This window comes from Sus scrofa, chromosome 9 (assembly GCF_054392235.1).
Source record: "Sus scrofa isolate SSC_HxYL_T2T_F1_AM1 chromosome 9, Sscrofa_HxYL_maternal_Yorkshire_Landrace_v2.0, whole genome shotgun sequence".
NCBI classification, from domain to species: Eukaryota; Metazoa; Chordata; class Mammalia; order Artiodactyla; family Suidae; genus Sus; species Sus scrofa.
The window spans coordinates 129,809,236-129,824,471 of NC_139391.1; the positions used below are offsets into that span (position 1 = coordinate 129,809,236).

A 15,236-nucleotide genomic window follows, 5' to 3' on the forward strand; every position below is an offset into this window, starting at 1 on the left:
AGAGAGAACTCTAAATAGAGAGGCTGTATACAGTAATATTGTATTATTCCTTAAGGACTTTCAGTGACTTTCCTTAAAGTCATAGGGTCAGGGGCCCTTGACCCCTGTGTTTCAGGAATGCTATGGTTAAGGATGCTAAGCAGGCGCTTGACAGTGTGAGCTTGCTCCGTTCTAATCCTTGATGGGCCATTACTCATTTTGCAAAATGGAGCCAAGTCTCTCTTTTCTTCTTTCCCTCTCCCCTCGCTATTTTGTTTTGCTAAGCAATCAGACATGGATCTTATTCTCAAGATGTTTATTTATATTCTTAGGGAGATAAGACATTTCAAATAAGGAAGAATGCCGTAAAATCCATAATGGAAGTCCGGATAATGAGCTGTGGGAGTTCAGGGGAGGGAGCTGGAATTTCCAGTCAGGATGGGGAGGAGATTATGGACTGTCCTATTTTGGGGCTTAATATTTATTAAGAATTCCTTGGTAAGTAGGGGTGGAATGGGAGAAGGCCCTTTCCAGGCTGAGTGGTCAGAAGGAATGAATCAGGAAGCTCTGGAAGTTCCCATCGTGGCGCAGTGGTTAACGAATCCGACTAGGAACCATGAGGTTGCGGGTTCGGTCCCTGCCCTTGCTCAGTGGGTTAACGATCCGGCGTTGCCGTGAGCTGAGGTGTAGGTTGCAGACGCGGCTCGGATCCCGCGTTGCTGTGGCCCTGGCGTAGGCCGGTGGCTACAGCTCCGATTCGACCCCTAGCCTGGGAACCTCCATATGCCGCGGGAGCAGCCCAAAGAAATAGCAAAAAGACAAAAAAAAAAAAAAAAAAAGGAAGCTCTGCACGTGTGGGGCTTGAATGGCAAAGGACAATGAGATTATTTTGACTGGGTAAAGGGTACCCAAGCATAGTGAGAAAGAAGTTTCAGGGCTGGGTGGACCCTAATCTGCAGGGCCGTGAAGGTCAGTTGGTATAGTCAGGATAGTGTTAGAAATGGCCTGGTTCCCTGCCAAGGACAAGACAGGCTGGCAGAGGCTAGATCTGCCCATGGAGATGGGGCAGGAGCTGCAAGGAAGTAAAGGCTGGTCGACGAGGCCTTGGAAGGGACCTGCAGGGGAATGTGGCAGCCGATGACAAGGCCGTCCACCAGGCAGGTAGAGTTGGTATTGGGTGGCGGGTGACAAGTCTCGAGGCTGGGAGGTGCTGGTACTAGGAAATCCAGAACAGGTGGCACTGAGCAATGCACTTGGAAATGAGGAAGTCTGTCAGCAGTCCACAGGCTCCAGCCGCCAAGCTCAGGTTCACAGGCAGACTTCCAAGTTCTGGAAGGGGGAAAAGGTGGAGTGGAGAATGAGGAGCAGGGCCTCCACCCCAGAGGGACCAGGCAGACTTCCAAGTCAGGAGTCAGGCCTGGAACCAGGGGCCTGACTTGAAGGAGGAATGGCTTGATGCTGGCTTCCACAGTGCCGAGCTGAGGTCTTCTCATTCCTTCTGCATAAGGTTATGGCGGGTCTGAGATGCTACAGGTGGGAGCGAAGAGGCCCAGCTGTGTGGAGGGAAAGATGCAGACGCTGGAGGAAAGGCAAGGTCCATTGCTGGCCAAGAGTCTGGGCTTTATTTGGTGGGTGAAGGGCGGAAAAAAGGACAAATTAAAACATGGGACCATCTTCATGAGAGCTGTAATTCAGGAAGACTGGTGTGAGCCTAGTGTTCCTTCTACACGGTGAACTAAAGTAAGTTCTCAGCTGTAGCAGATTTGTCCTATTTCCCTCCCTGAATACGTTCACTTCTCTCTCCACCTCTTTCTGGTGCTGTAGGTCAAATAAACTGTGTGATTAAAATTAGTTTACCGTTAATTAGTAAAGTATGAATCCCACCCATTTGTTTATTTATGTATTTATTTTTGCTTTTTAGGGCCACACCCACGGCATATGGAGGTTCCCAGGCTAGGGGATGAATCCATCCATATTGATGAAAATGGTATTACTTCATTCTTTTTAATGGCTGAGTGATATTCCATCACACATATGTACTACGTCTTCTTTCTCTATTCCTCACTTGACAGACTTCCATGCCTTGGCTATTGTAAATACTGCTGCAGTGAACATTGGGGTGTATGTATCTTTTGGCATCATGGTTTTCTCCAGATAGATTCCCCGGGAGTGGGATTGCTGGAACATATGGTAGCTTTATTTTCAGTTTTCTGAGGAATCTCCATACTGTTTTCCTTAGTGGTTGCACCAATTTACATCCCATCAACAGTGTAAGAGGTTTCCCTTTTCTGCACACCCTCTCCAACATTTACTGTTTGCAGACTTTTTGTTGATGGCCATTCTGACTGGTGAAAGGTGATACTTAAGAGTAGTTTTGTTTTTTTTTTTTGTTTTTTTTTTGTCTTTTTGCTATTTCTTGGGCCGCTCCTGTGGCATATGGAGGTTCCCAGGCTAGGGGTCGAATCGGAGCTGTAGCCACTGGCCTACCCCACAGCCACAGCAATGCGGGATCCGAGCCACTTCTGCAACCTACACCTCAGCTCACGGCAACGCCGGATCGTTAACCCACTGAGCAAGGGCAGGGACCGAACCCGCAACCTCATGGTTCCCAGTCGGATTCATTAACCACTGCGCCACGACGGGAACTCCACTTCAGAGTAGTTTTGATTTGCATTTCTCTAATAGTTAGCAATGTTCAGCAAGTCAGATCTTTTTTAAATGCACATCTTCTCAGGACACAACTCTGTGAGACTTTTTGATGGTCTCCACTGCCCCGCCCCAGAATAAGAATTCCTGTGGCTCCCATGCTCTTGGTAATCTGACTCTTAGGGCATCTCTCAATAGCCTCTTCTGATTGTACTCACCCTTTAGGCCATCAAACTATATTTGGTTCTGACTATGCAATTACTTTCTTCTGGTTGACATCCATCCTTTGCTCATGTCATTTCTTTTCCTGATGAAGCATGTCTGCCCCTTTTTATCCGAAACTTTTTTTTTTTTTTTTTGCCTTTTAGTGCCGCACCCACCACATATGGAAGTTCCCAGGCTAGGGGTCGAATTGGAGCTGCAACTGCCAGCCTACACCACAGCCAGAGCTACTCGGGATCCGAGCCGTGTCTGCAACCTACACCACAGCTCACATCAACACTGGATCCCCAAAACACTGAGTGAGGCCAGGGAACAAACCCGCATCCTCATGAATACCATTCGAATTCATTTCTGCTTCGGCACAAAAGGAACTCCTGCTAACTTTTTTTTGGCCGCGCCCACAGCATGCAGAAGTTCCTGAGCTAGAGATCAAACACACACCACAGCAGTGACAACACTAGATCCTTAACCGCTAGGCCATCAGGGAACTCCTTCACCCGATAACTTTTGCTTCCCATTTAAGTCTTGGCTTTAGACATCTCTGACTCCTTGACTCTGGATTGGGTGCTTCACTTTGATCTTAGGGTGTCCTGCTATGTGCCTATGCCATAAAGCATTCTCTCATTCTTTGCAAGGTTCTGTTTGTCTCTCTCCTCCCTAGACTGTAGGTCCTTTGAAAGCAGGGACCCCATACTGATCCCTTTGCATGCCTAGCACCTAGCACAGTACCTGGGGCATAATGGCTTCCTGTGTGATTTTATGAATGAACGAATGGGGCCATTGCACCAGGCACTATGCACTGGAACCAGGAGAGTGGCACAGGGAGTGACAAGGAGAAGATACTCATGAACAAGCAGGAAAGGACATAATTCTTGAGCACTGGCAAGTGTGCGGATTAGCCTCTAATTACTAAGGGGTATGAAGAACTAACCCACTTCATAAGATGCCATCAGTCCTAAAAAATACAAGCAAAGATGCAGACATATATTCTAAGGAAAAAAAATGCATTCTTTTGAACGTAGCATGAAATTTGAAGTCCGAAAACCTGGCTTTGGCTTTTGTATTGTCTTTGCAGTCTTGACATTTCAGTGTCTTAGATTATAAAATGGGATAGCACTGCCTCTCCTTTTGGGAGCCTTTGTGAGGATTAAAGGGAACCAATGTATGTAGGATCACTTGGTAAAGTGCAAAGTGACAGAAAATGTGAGTGATGACCAATTCAGAGATACTGCAAACAGGTGTTCCTGTCGTGGCGCAGTGGTTAACGAATCCGACTAGGAACCATGAGGTCTCGGGTTCGATCCCTGGCCTTGCTTAGTGGGTTAAGGATCCGGCGCTGCTATGAGCTGTGGTGTAGGTCAGCGTCTACAGCTCTGATTATAGCCCTTGCCTGGGAACATCCATGTGCTGCGGGAAGCGGCCCTAGAAAAAGGCAAAAAGACAAAAAAAAAAAATATATTGCAAACAGGTGACAGTCATGCTGTGATGTCTAGAGTATACAGAATCTGACTTTCCTTCAGTGATGCACATCTCAAACAAACCACCGGAGCATGGAGGAACTCAGACAGCCATGCCGCCTGAAGTTACACCTTTCCATCATCACCGCTCATGGGAGGCTCTGGTAGGAGTGGGAACCAGAAGTGCAAGACGCCCTTGTGCGCAGGTGGCATGGCCGCACCCGGCAGCCTCCTTCCCACCACCTGGTCTGTCAGGGTCTCACATCCGACTCTGCACTTGGGCTCACGCCTTTCCTTCTGCTCTGATTGCTCTCCCCTTTGCCCCGGCCCTGCTTCCCTAAGTCCCTCCCCCACCACCTGGAAACTCTATTCATACTTCAAGTCTCCTTTGGGGGCTCGCAGCATTGACTCTCTCTGAAGCTGTTTTCTCCTTCCTTCAAAGAGATCCCACCACTGTTTGTCATTCCCCGGCCAGGGGTAGCGCTGACCCTGACTATTGACTGAAAGAGGTCCTTCCATCCAGCCTGTACTCCTGCCCCCAGACATGGGCCAGACTCTCACCTGGGATGCGCTGGGATGGCTGTTCTGAGTGGAACACATTGTAACACTAATATCGTGCTTTGGAATTTGGAGTCTGCGTGGTTCCATGGAAGCCCACCGTCACCCCTCCCCTCTCACCTGCTGATTTTGGTCATTCCTTTGTTCGCCTTCTGACTTTAGACCCAGGACTGGGATGTGCAGCCTGTGCCTTACGCATACTAGGTGCTCTGTTAAAGTCATTAAACTAGTTATTTATTTACCTGACCCGTCACAGAGGATTATTTGAGGGATTATGGGATTAGACAAAATAAAGCAAGAGCACACCTCATGTTTCCATTGGACGTCTATCCAGTTAGTGTATTATGCTATTAAGCCGAATTAGTGCTCAGGTAGTGAGGGTATAGCATCACTTCCTTTTTAAGGGAAATGGGTAATACCAGCATATTTGGCATGTTTTGTGAACTCCTGGGCCGTGCCTAGCATCCTGTTTGGTCTGTAATCCTCTGAGTCCTAGCCCTTCCCCATTCTGTTCCCTCGGCCTGGGTTGCTCTTTCCTCCTCCCCCATCCACTTCTTCTGCTACTTCTAAGTCTATCTCATCTTTCAGAGCCCTCCTTAGAGACCCTTTTCCCTGGGAAGCAGTCCCTGAACCCTATAGTCTCAGCCTGTATGTGCCAATAGCAACCCTTCTCTCAGCATTTATCAGGCTGTAATGTATGTTTTATCTGTTCCTCCCTCCAATCCGCTAGCACCACGAGGTAGGTACCACAGCTATCCTGTTGGAAGTACTTCTATCATGCCTAGCACAGTGCCTGATACATAGTGAACACTCAGCTGATATTCATTGCATGGGAATTTATAAAGTGAGAATCGCCTTCAGGGCCTTGAACAATCAGAAGCAGAATACATCAGAGTCACTCTTAGAATATTATGTTCTAGGAGTTCCCATTGTGGCACAGTGGTTAACGAATCCGACTAGGAACCATGAGGTTTCGGGTTCTATCCCTGGCCTTGCTCAGTGGGTTAAGGCCCCGGCGTTGCTGTGAGCTGTGGTGAAGTTTGCAGACGCGGCTCGGATCCTGTGTTGCTGTGGCTCTGGCGTAGGCTGGTGGCTACAGCTCCGATTCGACCCCTAGCCTGGGAACCTCCATATGTTGCGGAAGCGGCCCTAGAAAAGGCAAAAAGACAAAAAAAAAAAAAATTATGATTTAGGCTTTGGCTGAGTGACTCTCTTACCTCTACTGATTCCTGTTCCCTTTAACAGGCATGTTAATTACGATGTACGTTGGGCTACGCAATACAGAGAGCCACATTTACAATTTAAACAAGTTCTATTTCTATCTCACGATACCATCCAGAGACAGGGAGTCCAGGACTGTGATGGCAGCTCTGTTCCATAAGATGATAGAGCTGGGCTTTCTCTCTCTCAATGTCCTAGGATGACGCCCTTTCACATGGTTCATGGTCATGACAAAGTCCTAGGAGGTTCAGTTTTGTCCTGGAATCTTGGGAACCTCACCCGAAGTGAATTTAATTTCTTTTTAGGACCTGGACCTGATTCTAGGACCCTCTGGACCCTCTTTGGGCAGCCTGAGTCTGGTACGGATCTACAGAAGCAATCAAATTGAGGGATTTCTCAGTGCCTGCCCAATTTCCACTTAACCCCCAAGCCTTTTCAGGTGGCGAAGACCAAAAGCTTAGCCCTAGTTGGGCATGTATGCCAGGAATGCCAGTGGGTTCTCATGTTAAGGTCATGAGGTGTGGTTCCTGAGGCACGGGATACGCTAACTTCACAGCAGGGCATCCTGGCATGTTATAGGAGAGAAATTCCTTTGATTCATGTTAAATATATTACTTATTTGGCTATAAGTAAAAGTGCATTGCTGGGAGTTCCCTGGTGGCTCAGTGGGTTAAGAATCTGTCATTTCACTGCTATGGCTCTGGTAACACAGGTTCAGTCCCTGGCCAGGGAGCTTCTGCATGCCATGCATGTAGCCCCAAAAAAGTATATTACTTACTTCATCATTATAAAGTTGCCACATAACTTTCAGTTGCACCATCACTTCTTCACAATGCCTTTCTATTGGGATTATGTTATTCTTAATCATTAGATTTTATGATTAAGGTTCGAGATGAAGGCTAACTTTATCAGTTCTTCTATCCTAATACATTCAGACACGGACACGGACACACACACACACACACACACACCTCTGGGTAAAAAGGGGAGAATAACCAGGCTAGGCAGCTTTCTAGAGCATCAGCTCTTCTCTTATCTAGAAGAAGCTGAATGAACCAAGGTTATGACTTTTCCCCTTCTCCTGCCCTGAACCAAACAATTTCATTCTATAGACCTCACTTCATGTCTTAGACAAAATAGGATTAGTATGGGTTTAGCATGAACTGATTCTGCCAATATAACAGGAAAATAACAAGAACCAAAGATCTGTCTAAATTTGTTCCTGGCAAAGGCAATATTTGAGATATTTTCTGATTTTTAAAAAGACATTATCTAATTGATATACAATCCACAATCCACTCTCTAACATGGTAAAATTCACTTTTCTTTATATTTTTGTGTCTCTCTGTGTGAGTGCTTACCATAGTTGCAGCATTTTGGTTAATTATTGTGAAAGTTGTATTTCCACTATATATGTTTTTCTTTTCTTTCCACCTTCTTAAAAGTTCTCCTTTAAGGCAGAAACTTTCCATTCTTGGTTTCATCCAAAAGACAAATATTTCTGGGAAAACACCACGTTTAAGCGATTCAGCAATTCTGGCGTTATGTAACTAACCACACTAAGACTTTCAATTAACTTTGGTTACATTTTATTGAAGAGGGTCACAGAAGAGAATAACTAGTGATAATTTTCAAAAACTTTTGTAGGTTTTAAACAGGGAAAATCCTTTTAAAATAGGTGCAGCATCTTGTGATCATGACAGAAGGTAAATCTTTTGTCATTTGAAGGATTCTAAAGCACATTGACTCTATCCCAAGGCTGATTTCAGTGTGTCTGAGAATTTTTAGTGGCAGGAAGCTTTCCTTTCAGTGGGAGTTTCCATAACCCACGCTCTCCTAGTTCTCCTTTTCCCTCACTCTTGTCTCTGGTACTTTTGTTTGGTCATCTTCAAATGTGGGTACATTTTGAGACTGCTTCAGCTCCGTGTCTTCTTCCCCTGAAGAGGTGTCATGTGCATTCATGGTTCTGAACAACTTCTTTTTCTTTTTTTTTTTTTTGGTCTTTTTGCCTTTTCTAGGGCCGCTCCCACGGCATATGAAGGTTCCCAGGCTAGGGGTCTAATCGGAGCTGCGGCCACCAGCCTACGCCAGAGCCACAGCATTTCGGGATCTGAGCCGCGTCTGCAACCTACACCACAGCTCACGGCAATGCCGGATCGTCAACCCACTGAGCAATGCCAGGGATCAAACCCGCAACCTCATGGTTCCTAGTCAGATTCGTTAACCACTGAGCCACGACAGGAACTCCTCGAACAGCTTTTTTTTTTTTTTTTTAATTTATTTTTTTCCCACTGTACAACAAGGGGATCAAGTTATCCTTACATGTATGTATACATTACAATTACATTTTTCCCCCACCCTTTCTTCTATTGCAATATGAGTATCTAGACAAAGTTCTCAATGCTATTCAGCAGGATCTCCTTGTAAATCTATTCTAAGTTGTGTCTGATAAGCCCAAGCTCCCGATCCCTCCTACTCCCTCCCCCTCCCATCAGGCAGCCACAAGTCTTTTCTCCAAGTCCATGATTTTCTTTTCTGAGAAGATGTTCATTTGTGCTGGATATTAGATTCCAGTTATAAGTGATATCATATAGTATTTGTCTTTGTCTTTCTGACTCATTTCACTCAGTATGAGATTCTCTAGTTCCATCCATGTCGCTGCAAATGGCATTGTGTCATTCTTTTTTTATGGCTGAGTAGTATTCCATTGTATATATATATACCACATCTTCCTAATCCAATCATCTGTTGATGGACATTTGGGTTGTTTCCATGTCCTGGCTATTGTGAATAGGGCTGCAATGAACATGCAGGTGCACGTGTCTCTTTTAAGTAGAGTTTTGTCCGGATATATGCCCAAGAGTGGGATTGCGGGGTCATATGGAAGTTCTATGTATAGATTTCTAAGGTATCTCCAAACTGTTCTCCATAGTGGCTGTACCAGTTTACATTCCCACCAACAGTGCAGGAAGGTTCCCTTTTCTCCACAACCCCTCCGGCACTTATTATTTGTGGACTTATTAATGATGGCCATTCTTACTGGTGTGAGGTGGTATCTCATGGTTGTTTTGATTTGCATTTATAATCAGCGATGTTGAGCATTTTTTCATATGTTTGCTGGCCATCTGTCGAACAACTTTTTATACACACTCTGCTTTCTTCATTTCTAGCCTTTATCGTTCCTTCTTAGCACCTCAGCATCTCTGTTTTCTCTCTCTGCAGGACTGAACTGATCGTATTCCGCCCCTGCCCCCTGATCCCGCCACAGCAGAAAGTCCTTCCCATCTTCTCTTTATCTTCACATCCCCACCACAATCCCAGGGTCCTGGTCTCAGAACCTTGTAAACCTTTACTTGCGACATTCTGCCTATCATCAAGTTGCAACAACTCTTTTTCCAAAATATCACTCAGGGGCATTTCTTTGTTTCAAAACCCTTATCTTGTCTCAGCCTAGGTGTTAATGATTTGGCATTCACATGATTGCGATAGCTTCCTATTGGATGGCTTGACCTCCCCACTTTCTTCCCTCTAAGCTCTTCTTTGGACAAGTGTTAGAATCATCTTGTTCACACTCTGTTTGATTATATCAGTTTCCCCTTGGGAACACCTCAAGAATCTCTACCAACCAACTTCTTCTTCTTTTTTTTTTTTTTTTTTTTTTTTGTCTTTTTTTTGCTATTTCTTGGGCTGCTCCCGCGGCATATGGAGGTTCCCAGGCTAGGGGTCGAATCGGAGCTGTAGCCACCAGCCTACGCCAGAGCCACAGCAACATGGGATCTGAGCCGAGTCTGCAACCTACACCACAGCTCACGGCAACGCCGGATCGTTAACCCACTGAGCAAGCGCAGGGACCGAACCTGCAACCTCATGGTTCCTAGTCGGATTCGTTAACCACTGCGCCACGACGGGAACTCCCCTCTACCAACCAACTTCTTTATCCAAATCTCTTTTCCCTGGACTATTAGGTTCTACTTTTCCAACCAAACATCATCCTTGGAAGAAGCGTCCATCCTCTCTACGAGAAGACCTTCCTTTCTTCCTCCTAATTCACGTTTTTCTTTTTCTTAAAAGCTAGTGGTTAACACAGTCTTAATAAAAACTGTGATTATCTTTAAGGATGGTCTCCCAGAGACACATTGCCCAGTCTGTCCTGCTCTGTAAATCTGAACCTGCTGCCTTGTAGTTTTGTAGAGTCATTTTTCGGTCATTCCCTTTCTCTTCTTTTTCTGCTTTTAGAATATAAGCAACTTTATGGTAGAGATAATATCTAAGATTTATTTATGTTACTCAACAATAATGACTAAGCGCTAAGTGAATTTACAACATGACATCCATCCATGCATCTATCAGTAGATAGATCAAATAGTTAGTTATTGAGCATCTATTATGTACTAGGCATTGTGTGAGGTGCCAGAAAAGCGGTGAGCAAAAACTCACATTACCAGAGTTTGGAGGAAAATTGATATTTGTCAAATAATCATGCAATTCAATGTAAAATGACAACCATGACTGAGCTACAAACAAGCAACATGGTGCCATGAGAGCATATGAGAGAGGATTAAGCCCAAGCAGGAGAGGAGAAGAGGGCAGGGTGTCCCCTAAAGAGAGATTCATATGGGTAAAGGCTCTCTGATGGGGGGAACCAGATACATTCAGGACATGGAAAGAAGACTGGGGTCACCAGAGCCCCAAGAGCACACAGAAGGTAATGTGGAGGGCAGCTGGAGAGGTGGGCAGAGGCTACCTGGGCAAGGCCTCATGGAATATGAAAAGGATTTAGGTTTTCAGCCTTAGCAATGGGGAGCTACTGGAAGGATTTAAGAATAGGAGATGATGGTATGGTGATTTGAAAATATTACTCTGGTTCCTGGATGGAGGTGGTTTGGGGGTGGGGAGAAGAATGGAGAGCACAGTAGTTTTCTGCACCATGTAGAAACTCTATAAAATTTGCTCATTGGATAAGCAGTCTTTGGGGCTTATGGTTCTTGCTGGGTTCTTTGTATAACGAAGTTTTAGCTTCATGCTGCATAGTCTTGAGCTACTCAGTCCACAGGTCTGATTTTTTGTTTGTTTGTTTGCTTGTTTTGTTTTGGTCTTTTCTAGGGCCGCACCCTCAGCATATGGAGCTTCCCAGGCTCGGGTCTAATTGGAGCTGTAGCCACAGGCCTATGCCAGAGCCACAGCAATGCGGGATCCCAGCTTCGTCAGCGACCTACAGCTCATGGCAAGGCTGGATCCTTAACCACTGAGCAAGGCCAGGGATCAAACCCGCAACCTCATCGTTCCTTGTTGGATTCGTTAACCGCTGCGCCACGATGGGAACTCCAGCAGGTCTGATTTTTAATGTAGTCTGTCTCTTGCAGCTTTTGCAACTTGTTAACTTGACATCACCAATAACAACAGTAATTGAATATTAACTGTGGTGCTAGACACTGTATCAAAGGCTTGATGTGAATGATCTCATTTAATTCTCACTATGAGCCAGTGAGGAAGGTGTTTATATCTCTATTTTTTAGAACCTTAGAGAGGGGACCTTGCCTCAGAGAGACATGATGGATCGGGACTCAAATGTAGGTATCTCTGGCTTACAGAGTCATCACTCTACCTGCTATGTTATAATAGCTCTGATTTTTTAAGTTGAGGTATAGTTAACTTACAGTGTTGTGTTAATTGCTGATGAATATATATTTCTTCTAAAAATTCTTTTCCAGTGTGGTTTGTCACAGGCTATTCAACATGGTTCTCTGTGCTTTGCCATAGGACCTTGTTGTTTATCCATTCTATGTGTAATAGTTTGCATCTGCTAATCCCAAACTCCAAGTCCATCCTTCCCTCATCTCCCCTCCCCTTTGGCAGCCACACGTCTGTTCACTATGTGAGTCTGTTTCTGTTTCGTAGATAGGTTTATTTGTGTCATATTTTAGATTCTGCATGTAACTGATATCATATGACATTTATCTTTGTCTGAACTTACCTCACTTAGTATAATAATCTCTAAGTCCATCCATGTTGCTGTAAATGACATTACTTCATTCTTTTTTATGGCTGAGTAGTATTCCATCGTGTGTGTGTGTGTGTGTGTGTGTGTGTGTGTGTGTGTGTGTATCACATCACATCTTCTTTATCCATTCTTCTGTCAATGGACATTTAGTTTTTTTCCATGTCTTGACTATTGTGAATAGTGAGCAGTTTTAATTTATTTGGATTCTTAGTGCCACTTCAATACCATTATTATGGAAAAAAGGAGGTTCCTTGAGCCCTGAAACAAGATATGATCTGGCTAATTTCCCAGGAAGTCCTTCCAGAATCTTGTTCAAAGTCCTTCATGGCATCAGGTCACCCATTTTATACTTTGTAAAATGTCTGAGCTGATTGTTCTATGTTTTGATCTTTTCAACCATGTGAACACATTTCTGGGTGTCCTTTCTTTTTTTACAGAAATCTATAATTAAATGAGCTTATAATGCTTACTAGCCCAAGATACAAATAGTATTCCAGTAACCAACTTTCTCCTCAGGAAAGCATCGTCAACAATTAAGAGTAACCTGGAGTTCCCATTGTGGCTCAGTGGTTAACGAACCTGACTAGCATCCATGAGGTTGCAGGTTTGATCCCTGGCCTTGCTCAGGGGGTTAAGGATCTGGTGTTGCGTGAGCTGTGGTGTAGGTCGCAGATGCAGCCCAGATCTGGCCTTGTGGTGGCTGTGGCGTAGGCCGGCAGCTGCAGCTCCAATTGGACCCCTAGCCTGAGAACTTCCCTCTGCCGTAAGTGCGGCCCCGAAAAGCAAAAACAAACCAACAACAAAAACACACAAAAACAATTAAGAGTAACACCCAACCATCAGTAAACTATTAGCTGCAAAGTGTTTATCAGCTTGCCCAGAGGAGTCCTCTGCCTTTGGCCTGCCCTCCGTTGAATGCTGTTTGTTTCTTTTTCTACCCGCTAGGGCAGCCTCTTCTTTAGTTGCAGTCAGTTCACCTAAAATTGACTTGTAATTTGCTTGCCTAAAATTAAAAAAAACTCTAAGAACAGAGCATTAAAAATTTTTAACTTATACCTTGTAGTATTTCTCTGATAATTAGTAAAAAACCCACTATTTCCTCACCACTCTTAGAAAATAGGAGCAACCATCTACTGCTTAAAGAGTGTTTGGAGGACTTGCCATCTTTGACCAAGCATGACTGGTTCCTTACCTTTTGCAAAGCAAGGTTGAAAGTTCAAGCAAGGAGTAGGTGAATGTGGCAACCCAGATAACACAGCTAGAAACAGCCATAGCAGGATGCCTAGCCGATAGTGGGAAGCTGAAGATGCAAAAGTTAATGAGCAACACAACCTATAAGCCTGAAGAATAGGGAGAAGCATTTCATAGGGATACTGAAAGGATTAAGTCGTTTGCCTTTTGACAAACCTTTGCCATTATTGGGGGAAGCAGTTAAGAAATAACAGATTTATTTGCTTATGTCATCCACCAAAAGTTTTTTTTTTTTTTTTTAAGGGGCCCACAAATAGCCAAAGATATAGTTTGCGAATAAAATGTTGCAAAATGGCAATTATCAACTCCTCTCCAAAGTGGGGAAGGTTGTAGTTCCCACTTGGTGCAGTGGGTTAAGGATCCCACTGCAACAGCTCCAGTCGCTGCAGAGGCACAGGTTCCATCCTCAGCTGGCACAGTGGGTTAAGGATCCTTCATAGGTTGCGGCTGTGGCCGGGTTTAGGTAAGGGCTTTAGGCAAGTAGAGGCTATATGCTCCACAGTTCTAAAGTTTGGAGGTAAGGAGTTCCCTTGTGGTACAGGGAGTTGGGGATCCAGTGTTGTCACTGCAGTTGCTCAGGTTACAGCGCAAGTTCAGTCTGGCCCAGGAACTTCCACATGCTGTGGGTGGGGCCAAAATAAATAATTGAAGTGTAAAAGAAGAATGCTGACCTCTCACCTCTTTAGCTTTTATCATATAGCTGTCGTTATTGTCATTACTATTCCCTCTTGAGACTGTTTTTCTCTAAACTTTTAACTGGCTGCAGGACCTCATAGTCCAGCATTGAGTTTAAGGACAAAATCAAGGCCTTCCCGATTTCTTCCCATCTTACTCTGATAGTGACATTTCAAGACAAGTTTTATACTACTTATTTACAAGTACAATGTCTGTTATATTTGCACTGTTCTTACATTTCTGTCAGGCAGGACAATCTGTTACCTAGGCAAGCATCTAAAGAACATGCAGATTGCAAACCAAATGCAGTAAATGAACACAGAATTACATCGAAGGGAAAGGGGGGCGGGGAGGAGATACATTTTTTTTCTTTTGGCCACGCCTACCGCATGCTGAAATTTCTGGGCCAGGGATCGAACCGAACCACACTGCAACAATGACCCCAGCTGTAGCAAAGACAGTGCTGGGTCCTTAAGCCGCTGAGCCAAGAGGAACTTCATGAAGATGTTTCGATTCAAAGCCTCCTCTCTTCCAAGCACTCTATTAGGTGCTTTATTTAGTATAGTTTTTTTTTTTTTTTCTGTTAGGTGTTTTATGTAGTGTAGTTTATTTAACATTCATGGTAAGCATGAAAGAAAACAGATGAGGACACCAAGGCTGTGAGAAGTGAGGCTCAACTTCTTGGGTGACGCCTGGTCTAGAGCTGGGATTCCAGTCCTGGCTCTTAGATGCCAGAGGTCTCATCATGTTCCCCAGGCACACAAGTATTCCTCCATGTCAACCTACATGTATAGGTATACTGTCATAATTTTTATATTTTGCAATTCTTCTTGAAACCAGAGACGTAGAATGAAATCTAGAGGAGCATGGTGTCATAGAAACCAGTGAATAAATCAATGACTGTATGGAGTATGTAAACTACATATTCCCACTTCTAGTTAGATTCTCTGAAAGTATCTGCACACAAGCTGCTTAGGTTTGCTCTCCCCAGTTCTCTCTTTACTGGCTCTAGTGAAAGGTAAAATAAGAAAGGTGGTTTTTTTTCTCTCCTTTTGAGTTTTTCCATACTTCTTCCCTCTTTCCTGTTATATCCCAAGGATTTTCTATTGCTACTGACTGTCCTAGCAACATCCTAATGTTTTAAGTATAGCTCCTTTCTGATCTCCTTCCCCTCCCCCTCAACGTGAACAAATTGTGCCGTGTACAGTGCATTACTGTCAACTAAA

General features: G+C 44.4%; 1 protein-coding gene and 1 long non-coding RNA gene across 5 annotated transcripts in view; one reads left to right on the plus strand and one right to left on the minus strand.

Annotated features, from left to right (window-relative positions):
• Nucleotides 1–15,236, plus strand: part of RGL1 (ral guanine nucleotide dissociation stimulator like 1) — a 295,309-nt gene that overhangs the window by 135,268 nt on the left and 144,805 nt on the right. The gene's annotated exons all lie outside the window — the stretch shown is intronic.
• LOC146400183 (uncharacterized) lies at nucleotides 281–5,050 on the minus strand. Its single transcript, XR_014816493.1, has 2 exons — nucleotides 4,983–5,050; nucleotides 281–1,598 (listed from the first exon to the last, which is right to left on the minus strand). It is a non-coding gene; the product is annotated as an uncharacterized LOC146400183 (long non-coding RNA).